This window comes from Camellia sinensis, chromosome 15 (genome assembly GCF_055761805.1).
Source record: "Camellia sinensis isolate YWXY chromosome 15, ASM5576180v1, whole genome shotgun sequence".
Lineage (NCBI taxonomy): Eukaryota > Viridiplantae > Streptophyta > Magnoliopsida > Ericales > Theaceae > Camellia > Camellia sinensis.
Window position 1 is genome coordinate 136226610 of NC_138975.1, and position 8615 is coordinate 136235224.

General features: G+C 38.5%; 1 pseudogene; it reads right to left on the reverse strand.

The window, feature by feature from the left end:
• Window positions 1-709: 709 nt before the first annotated feature.
• On the reverse strand, window positions 710-2066 carry LOC145813326 (PR5-like receptor kinase pseudogene; annotated as a pseudogene).
• Window positions 2067-8615: the final 6549 nt, after the last annotated feature.

Sequence of the window (8615 nt, forward strand, 5' to 3'; positions counted from 1 at the left end):
GGCCAAAATGGACACAATCGAAAGAACCAAGCTGTGTTCGGAGATATTTTGTGTGATTTCTATTGTCTTGCCTTACTTAAACAGTTGAACAGTTCAAGGCATCATGCCCATTGGTTAGCTAGTAAGTCAGATAGTCTTTCACTAAGGAAGGTTCAAGGCTGAAAACTACCTATCCTGATGTAGGATATTTCCATTTGTACTCTCTTTGTTACTGTCTGCATTTCATTTGCATTGTGTCATTAATTTCATTCATGTGGGGGATTATTGGAAAATTTTAGAAATGAATGGAAATTGACTCCATTCAAATGAAAGGGTGCAGCCCTTCATTGTGTCTCTTCATATGAAAGGATGTGACCCTAGAGTCATGACCCATATGAATGGTCACAAATACTTTTATAAATACCATTCTCATGGCATTCATTCGAAAAGGCAAGTGTTAGGATTCATACATAAGTCATAGTCAAGTATAAAAGAGAGAGTGCATAACACAAATTAGTTCGTTATACACACACAAAGTTGTGTAATTTCTTTGTAGGGTGATCGTTGTATCTTGGAGGCAGGATGTCCATCAATCGCAAGCACCAGAGGCGAGAGTGAAATTCTATCTTAAAGACACAATATTCAAACACTGGCTTCGATCACAATTTGTATTAAATTTACAGAATTTCTATAAGAAATATCTTGTGTTTTATTTTATTATTTATTTGCATTAAATTGATTTTTTTGAAAATATTTTCCTACATAAATTTCCTTCAAGCATCTAAATCACCTTATTAATTGCTAGTCTCTCTGATGGATTAGCTTGTACGCAACATAGCCCAACTAATATCATATTTCGTGCAACTTTTTCATCATTTTCAGACTCAATCCCATGAAGTCCTATATCTCCATCACATTCTAGCTTCTTGTAGATTGAATGTGGGAAATATAAGTCGCTAGTGTCCTCAACTGATTGTCCAATGTTTTCTCATCCTTGAACCATCTCTAGGACTAGCATTCAGTAGCTATACACATCAGCCTTGTGTGAGACTCTTCCAAAATGCCTAGAGAAGACTTCAGGCGCTATATATCCAATAGTTCCTTGAGCATGCAACATGGATACAATGCTCTATTCTTGGGACATAATTTAGCAAGCCCGAAATCTGAAATCTTTGGACAAAACTCCTCATTTAGAAAAATGTTATGGGGTTTTATGTCAAAATGGAAAATGCGTGTTGTACATCCATGATGCAAATATTCCAATCCCCGAGCAACCCCTACTGCAATTTTGTGCATTGTTTTCCATTTTAAGTGGTCATTTGTCTTCTGTGATTTGTTGGTGTGTATGAACTTCTCAAGTGATCCATTTGGCATGTACTAGTAGATAAGAGCTCTTTTGTGACCCTCGAAACAATACCTTATAAAGGCTTACACTGTTGACATGGGATGTCCTACTACTGCTTGCGACCTCATTTATGAACTCTTCTCCATTACTGTCTTTTGTTTCATTTAGAAGCTTGACAACCACCAGACGTCCATCAAGAAGCTCTCTTTGTACACATCACCATTGCCACTTTTCCCTAGTTAACTTTCAGTTGGTGATATCCGAATTGAAGATCAATTTTGAAAATTACTTGTGCCCCTTGTAATTGGTCAAACAAATCATCAATGCAAGGCAACAGATACTTGTTCTTCACAGTCACCTTGTTCAATTCGCGATAATCAATACAGAGCCTCAATGAACCATCTTTCTTTTTCACAAATAAGATTGGAGTGTCCCACGGTGAAGTGCTAGGTCTGATAAACTTCTTATCCAGCAACTCTTGTAATTGAATCTTCAGTTCTTTCAATTCAGTAGTTGACATTCTATACGGAGTTTTGGAAATCGGCTGTGTACCCGATATTACCTCAATAGTAAACTCAATTTCCCTGTCAATTAAATTCCCTAGCAAATCATCTGGAAAAACATCTAGGAATTCTCTTACTATAGGAATATTGCCCACATTAGATTTGTCAATAGCAGACACATTCAATACGCAACACAAATATCCCCTACAGCCTTTATTAATCAACTTGTGGGCTTTCATAGATGAAATCAAATATGAGGGAGGCACTACACCAAGTCTGTTAAACGTAAATTCAGGCACTTCAGGTGGTCAGAATACAACTTGTTTAGTTACACAATCAATAGTAGTATGATGTTTCGATAACCAATCCATTCTTAAGATTACGTGCAGGATACATACAGGCACAAGTCATGGACCACCCCAGTTGGTGAAGACACAGCTAACATGTCACGATCCAAACCCGTCCCTATAGGTTTAGCGTTGTAACCGGCCAGTAATCCTGGGATTACCAATGGCCTCTGAACAGATTAACACATAATAAGGGGCTACGAAAGCAAATATATAAAACATACACAGTCCATAGAGCTGTGTTGATGTACATGAGACAAAATATTTAAAACTTATATATATATATACATATGACGACGAAATTTCATATGTCATGCATCACCATGCCGATATTATTAAAAGGGACTTAGCCTAGTGTACGGATAAAATAAAAACAAAGCATAAATCCTTAACATGATTCACAAAAACTTGACTTCTTTAGATGGGAACCTACCCGGGAGCCACAAAGGTTGGCTAACAACAGACTTCCAGGCAGCTATCACTAAGCATGGTCACGCTCCTGATCACCTACATATATAATATAAATAGTGAGCGAAAGCCCAGTGACTAATAGAAGAGTAAAGGGTATAATGAATGATGTCTCATATCAGATTTGGAAAGTAGAGTTCAGAAGCATGTACTTATTCAATTTCACAGATGATCATACGTGGTACACCCACTAGTGCTAACAGATCAAATACAGAACATTAAGGGTCATACTTGACCAGTTCCATCAAGGAACCTCCGGTACCGGGAACAAATAACATACTTAAGCCACGGTATTGTTACTCCTGGGAGAGGGCCATGAGACCACATTATTATTACCCCTAGGCAAGGGTCTTATGCTTATAGACCATGGTATTGTTACTCCTGGGCAAGGGCCATGTGCTAAGGATGCCACGAATACTTTTCAATATATAGATAATCACTAATTGATACAGAACATAACATTTAAGAAAACAGATCATTTCTTGTCATATCATATAGGAAAATCTTTAAACGTGAACATAGCTTTACAAAGTTATTACTCACAGATGGCTCCAATAGCAAAACCGATATAACAGACGGATTAGCGATTTATGGCGCATGACCTACACAAACACAGAACGGATACATATTGAAACACACACCTGAAATTCATTTAATTCATTTCTTTCTTGATTAGGTGTGTTTCTAATTCTTATCCTCATTATTATATCCTAGTGAGGGCTTAAAAATGCCTAAGATGCAATAAGGATGCCAAAATATGCCTTTAGAACACTTAGTAAAATTTTTAAAAGCAGGGCAGTCCGCTCGAGCGCAACTTCTGTCGCTCAAGCGGTTTGTAAAGTCCGCAAAAGTACTGGTTATGTGATTTTTTCGCTCGACGGACGCTCGATGGTTGCTTGAGCATAAGACTAAATAAATAGGGTCCTCGCTCGAGTGCTACTTTGGTCACCCAAGAAGTCTACAAAGTCTTGTAAAACTTCTGGGAGCATGAATTTTATGCTTGAGCTTAGACTTGTTCGCTTGAGCGGAGGCACAAAACAAAGGGTGGTCGCTCGAGCATAACTTTGGTCGCTCAAGCAGAGATGCAGAATTCTGAAAATTCCAGATTGCTCTTCCAAGCTCAAAACTCAATATCAAAGCTACAAAACACATCCGTTTGGGCCCAAAACTTGAGGAAACTTATGTAAACTTGTAAAACATTGTGAATTCAAAATCATTTCGAAAAATCAAAATCCAAAAGCATGCCAATTGTTCAAAATCCAACTTGAAATGTTGAAACATAACATACATGTAATTTCTTGACTTCAACGCTTTCAATACATGATCAAACAAGGTAAAGTGGTAAGAAACTTGATGAATTTCCAAAACCAAGCTATGATTAATGCATGCATGTGAGTATTCTTCAAAATCAAACTCCAAATGCAAGAGAATTTGCATGCATGTAAGGTTATCTTCCTACCTCTTCTTCCTAAGCTCAATTCTTGGCTTAATTATCTAACTCTCTTGAATCCATGCATTAAGTGCTACAACTACACAACTAAAAAGGTGAATTCCTACCTCAAGCTTTGATTTCTCTAGTGTAAAAGCTTAATCTCCTCAAAGTTGAACAATTCCTTAGCTATCCCTTTAAGTTTTCTCAATTCTCTGGCAAGTTTCCTAGGTTGAGCTCAATTCTACCCTTCCCTTCTCTCTCTCTCTCTCTCTCTCTCTCTCTCTCTCTCTCTCTCTCTCTCTCTCTCTCATTTTTGTTGCTCACAATGGTGAAAATGAGATGACTAAAGAGTTTAGTATTAGCCTTATATAGGCCTAATCAAGAAGCCTTAAATAATTCTTAATTAAACTAAGCAATTATAATTATGGTATTCAAATTACTTGATTCCGAATCGAATGTCAATTAAACTTACCATAAAGTTCTAAAAATTCCAAATAACACAAAACTATAGACGTGCCCGAACGTCACGGCCCCGCGCGCGAGATTTGGCGCGAAATCCGATTTGTTCATTAGCATACTACAGTTCGGACTCAATGTCACGGTTCTGAATCTAATCTCGTAAAGTGTAATGCAAGATTGATAAATCACCAAAGAGTCCAAATCCGGCAAATCGTTTTGGAAAACTAATTTTTGTAAAGAAATGCCAAACATGGATTGCTTTGCCAGATACAGAGTTGCCACCTAAATGTTTTGTTTTGGGAAATTTAGGAAACCCTGACTCGTGCCTAAGGCCACGTGTCCGTCATCACCAAAGTTGCCTCGGCTCGGGAACTTGGGTACGAGAGGGGAAGGTCATGCAATGAGCACCCCCGCTCGCCCGATCAAAGATCGGCCTTTACTAACATGATATCTTGTTTTTGAAAACACATGCGTTCTTATTCCGATTATTAGCCTAGAATTACTATGTGATGCGCACAACACACAAGTATAGACTAGATCGCCTAAGTTGGAACAAAGCATCTCATGTTTGTTTGAAAATGGTTTGAAGGTGCTACTCGCAAGTAGGCTAAGACGTGGATTTTCCACCCTCAAGTGGGCTTCAGAAAACATGATTTTGCCACTCTCAAGTGGGCTTAAAACTCGCATTTCGATGAACTGTTCCAATTCAAGCAATCCAACCTTCACCCACAGGCATTCAGGAAGTTATGTCATTTAAGCAAATAGCCTCATGGCAAGCATGCTATCATGGCAACACTCACACTCATGCAAGATGCTAAAGCATAAAAGCATACCTAGTACTACGAGCCAAAATAATAGCTAGTTAGAAATCATGCATGATCCTAGCTATGTTAAGATGGCTAATGCAACACATGCAAAAATGCAACAAGAAATAGGCTTGGCTATTCTAAGATGTCATGTGAAATGTAACTTGATAATCATGTATTCAAATAGGAATTGAAACACAATGCAGTTAGTATGATGCGTCGAGCCCGGTGCATGCAATACAGATGAATGAATGCAAACATGCTAGCATAAGGAATGCTAATTGAAACATGACCTAAAACTAACCACTGAAAGCAGGTAAGTAAAAGGGAGAAAGACGTGGGGTTGGAAGACATTCACACACTCACGCACACTTATTACAAAATTCGCCCTCTCGACGGAGGGTCTGAATAAATAATACAAATTAACTAATTAACTAACTATCCTAGCTAGTTAATTATTACAAAACTCTTAACTAATTAAGCAAATTAATTAAGTTACAAAACAGACTAAGTATGAAACTAAAGAGGCTGCCACAGTTCCGCCTCGGAATGATTGAATGATATATGCTCAATTGCCTCTCTCGAAAACCCGTTGCCATGCCTCATGTTGCCTCTGTTTGCATTGTTCTGCACCTCTAAGAACTGTGAAAATATCTATGATGCTTCTGAACCACTTCATGGCCAAGCTGAGAGGTCATCGGCCAAAATATGAGGCCATCGGCCAAGGAAAAGGGGTCATCGACCATTTTTTAGTCCATCGGCACTGAAGATAGCCGATCGGCCATCTCTTCTTGCAGATTGCTCCTTTTGCTGCAGCAGACGACAAACAAGGGCATGGCAATACATTTGCAAGAAAATGTTGTGCAATTACACCCCTTATCATGTTTAAGACTCAAAGGAGTGTAATGCTCGGCTCTCGAGCCATCAATCACGCATTTCGATGCATGATGGCCAAAGAGGCCGAATTACACAAATCAATATGGAATGAATGCGCAAAACACATGAATGCCTCACACTCTATCATGTTGGATCAAGAGTGTCGGCGACCAAGGATTGAGGCATGTTTCGTCACTTCAAGTACGAAACGTTCCTCAGTCCTCGTGTTTGGTTTGACACCCCAAACCAAACACAATGCAATGCATGCAACACGGAAAAGCTATGCTGTGATACCCTTGTTCCGTAGTATGCTAATTGGTCCTTAATTTGAGTATGATTATGTGTTTAGCATGATTTTATGTGCCATTATATGAATATATGTGGTTTTGAAGTTTTATTTATTCACCGTAGGAATATCTGTTCGAATAATCTGCTTTGTCGCCCCGTTACATTGGACCGTTCCAGATTTTTGAGAGACTCGGTCCAGTTGCTTATAGAGTTGCTTTTCCACCGGGATTCGAGAAAATCCATAATGTGTTTCATGTGTCAATGTTGAGGGGTTACCTCAGAGACCCATTACATATGATTGATTATCACCGGGTTGCTATTGATGAAAATATAGAATATGCCGAATGGCCGGAAAGAATTGTTGACCGACAAGTGAAAGAATTGAGAAACAAATCCATCCCAATGGTGAAAGTGGAATGGAAGGAACACTATGGAACAAATGCTACATGGGAAAAAGATGAGGAAATGCGTCTACGCTATCCACATTTGTTTCCCGACGAAGGTAAATTAAGTTTGGAGGACCAAACTTCCTAAATGGGGGAAGACTGTGATACCCCTATTCCGTAGTATGCTAATTGGTCCTTAATTTGAGTATGATTATGTGTTTAGCATGATTTTATGTGCCATTATATGAATATATGTGATTTTGAAGTTTTATCTGTTCACCGTAGGAATATCTGTTTGAATAATCTGCTTTGGAAATTAAATTGAGGGCCTTATCAGCCACAGAACCCGAAATTGATTACGCCATTGTGATTAGCATAATTTTTAGAGCCTATGGTAAAACTTAATTGAAAATTTATTCGGGTCAGATTAAACTGATTAAATTGATGAATTGAGTGCCCAATTATTTTATATTAAAATAATATGTTAATGGGGCTTGTTGTATGTTAGCACTACACTCTTCTTTAACTCTATCGAACTCAAAATCTGAGTTATACAATTGAGATTGAGAGAGAGACGGCTGTTAGGGAGAGAGAGAGAGAGAGAGAGAGAGAGGAGAGAATTGTGCATTTGTGGTTCAAGACTTGGACCTTTTGGAGATTAAGCTCAAGTATTGCTAAATTGGGGAGATTAAAGCTCCTTGGTGAGTGATTCATGCATTTCTAGTCATCATCTTGTGAATTCAAGTTTAATAGATGGTCAAGAGCATGAATTAGTTTGAATGTAAGGGAATTGAGTTGTATATGTTGGATTTCAAGTTAATAGGAGCATGCATGTAAGGAATTGCTATAGATTTCCATGTTTGAGCTTAATTTGTGTAATCTATGTTGAAGTTGAATGAAATCCATGTGTATGACCATTTCTTTACCAAATAAGTTGTGAATAATGTGTATTCTTACATGCAAGAGTAGATCATGAAAGAGAAAGCTTTGCATGTTGGAATTTGATATGTTGGTGATGAATTTGGATTAATTTGAGACATGCATGTAAATGATATAAGAAATTGAGCTTCCTAATGTTGTAATCTTGTATTGGTATCATGTTAATATGTGTATATTTGAGAATTGAGCCATAACATGCATGATTTATTGGCTGGAAAATCGAATTAGAGCTCAAGAACTTAATCTGGAAAACCCAGATTTTTGATGTCCGCTCGAGCGGGGTTACTGCCGCTCAAGCGGGAAAATCGTGCTCCCAACACTTTTTGCAGAGTTAGCTATCCGCTCGAGCGGGGAGCTTTTGTAGACAGGCCTTCCGCTCGAGCGCCTTAACTCACGCTCGAGCGCCTTAACTCACGCTCAAGCGTAATTTTGAGGTAACCAGTACTTTTGCTGGCCTCTTGGGTCCGCTCGAGCGGGGAAGTCCACGCTCGAGCGGGGACCCTGTTTTCTGAAATTCTGAAAATGCATTCTGTGTTCTATTTCTCCGTTCTCTTTCACTTGTAAGAACTCTTAGGCATATGTTAAGCGCTGTAAATGAGTTAATGAGATAAGAATAAAGCCTAAAGAGGAATATGTGAATTAAGGAATGGATTGAATTGTTAGTGACCCTTTTGTGTTCATGAAATGTGTAGGGTCAAGCTCCAAGGCGAATCCACAAACCGATCACTATGAGTAATATCGATATTTGAAAGCTTGTCAATGTCCAATTGTGTATTCCCTTATAAGC